Source organism: Salminus brasiliensis, chromosome 16 (assembly GCF_030463535.1).
Source record: "Salminus brasiliensis chromosome 16, fSalBra1.hap2, whole genome shotgun sequence".
NCBI lineage: Eukaryota > Metazoa > Chordata > Actinopteri > Characiformes > Bryconidae > Salminus > Salminus brasiliensis.
Window position 1 is genome coordinate 27929282 of NC_132893.1, and position 2500 is coordinate 27931781.

The window sequence follows — 2500 nt, forward strand, 5'->3', positions numbered from 1 at the left end:
CATGTGGGGTGTACTTCAAGCAGAGAGGCGCAGCGGAAGCGTGCTGGGCCCATAACCCAGAGGTCGATGTATCGAAACCATCCTCTGCTAGACGTTGTCTCTTTTTCGAGACCATTGTGTTGGACATGACATTTTTTCTTCAAAACTTGACTTCAATTTCACATCTGCCTCAGCATTGCAAGCTCCTTCAATTCTGGATATTTGATGCTGCCACAATGTGGATCTAGCAGAGAGGCAGTTAATTAAAACACTTGATTTTGGGTATGTAGTGTTCTGAAATCCACATTTTCCCGGCCAGCCCAATTGGCCTAATGGATAAGGCACTGGCCTCCTAAGCCAGGGATTGTGGGTTCGAGTCCCATCTGGGTTGTACTCCAAGCAGAGTGGCGCAACGGAAGCGTGCTTGGCCCATAACCCAGAGGTCAATGGATCGAAACCATCCTCTGCTAGACGCTGTATCTTTTTCGAGACCATTGTGTTGGACATGACATTTTTTCTTCAAAACTTTACTTCAATTTCACATCTGCCTTAGAATTGCAAACTCCAACAATTCTCGTTATTTTATGCTGCCACTATGTGGATCTAGCAGAGTGGCAGTTAATTAAAACACTTGATTTTGGGTATGTAGTGTTCTGAAATCCACTTTTTCCTGGCCAGCCCAAATGGCCTAATGGATAAGGCACTGGCCTCCTAAGCCAGGGATTGTGGGTTAGAGTCCCATCTGGGTTGCAATCCAAGCAGAGTGGTGCAGCGGAAGCGTGCTGGGCCCATAATCCAGAGGTCGATGGATCGAAACCATCCTCTGCTAGACGTTGTCTCTTTTTCGAGACCATTGTGTTGGACATGACATTTTTTCTTCAAAACTTGACTTCAATTTCACATCTGCCTCAGCATTGCAAGCTCCTACAATTCTGGATATTTGATGCTGCCACAATGTGGATCTAGCAGAGAGGCAGTTAATTAAAACACTTGATTTTGGGTATGTAGTGTTCTGAAATCCACATTTTCCCGGCCAGCCCAAATGGCCTAATGGATAAGGCACTGGCCTCCTAAGCCAGGGATTGTGGGTTCGAGTCCCATCTGGGTTGTACTCCAAGCAGAGTGGCGCAGCGGAAGCGTGCTGGGCCCATAACACAGAGGTCGATGGATTGAAACCATCCTCTGCTAGACTTTGTATCTTTTTCGAGACCATTGTGTTGGACATGACATTTTTTCTTCAAAACTTTCCTTCAATTTCACATCTGCCTTAGAATTGCAAACTCCAACAATTTTCGTTATTTTATGCTGCCACAATGTGGATCTAGCAGAGTGGCAGTTAATTAAAACACTTGATTTTGGGTATGTAGTGTTCTGAAATCCTCCTTTTCCTGGCCAGCCCCAATGGCCTAATGGATAAGGCACTGGCCTTCTAAGCCAGGGATTGTGGGTCGGAGTCCCATCTGGGTTGTACTCCAAGCAGAGTGGCGCAGCGGAAGCGTGCTGGGCCCATAACCCAGAGGTCGATGGATCGAAACCATCCTCTGCTAGACATTGTATCTTTTTCGAGACCATTGAGTTGGACATGACATTTTTTCTTCAAAACTTGACTTCAATTTTACATCTGCCTCAGCATTGCAAGCTCCTACAATTCTGGATATTTGATGCTGCCACAATGTGGATCTAGCAGAGTGGCAGTTAATTAAAACACTTGATTTTGGGTATGTAGTGTTCTGAAATCCACATTTTTCCGGCCAGCCCAAATGGCCTAATGGATAAGGCACTGGCCTCCTAAGCCAGGGATTGTGGGTTTGAGTCTCATCTGGCTTGTACTCCAAGCAGAGTGGCGCAGCGGAAGCGTGCTGGGCCCATAACCCAGAGGTCGATGGATCGAAACCATCCTCTGCTAGACATTGTATCTTTTTCGAGACCATTGAGTTGGACATGACATTTTTTCTTCAAAACTTGACTTCAATTTCACATCTGCCTCAGCATTGCAAGCTCCTACAATTCTGGATATTTGATGCTGCCACAATGTGGATCTAGCAGAGTGGCAGTTAATTAAAACACTTGATTTTGGGTATGTAGTGTTCTGAAATCCACATTTTCCCGGCCAGCCCAAATGGCCTAATGGATAAGGCACTGGCCTCCTAAGCCAGGGATTGTGGGTTGGAGTCCCATCTGGGTTGTACTCCAAGCAGAGTGGTGCAGTGGAAGCGTGCTGGGCCCATAACCCAGAGGTCGATGGATTGAAACCATCCTCTGCTAGACATTGTATCTTTTTCGGGACCATTGAGTTGGACATGACATTTTTTCTTCAAAACTTTACTTCAATTTCACATCTGCCTAAGAATTGCAAACTCCAACAATTCTCGTTATTTTATGCTGCCACAATGTGGATCTAGCAGAGTGGCAGTTAATTAAAACACTTGATTTTGGGTATGTAGTGTTCTGAAATCCTCCTTTTCCTGGCCAGACCCAATGGCCTAATGGATAAGGCACTGGCCTCCTAAGCCAGGGATTG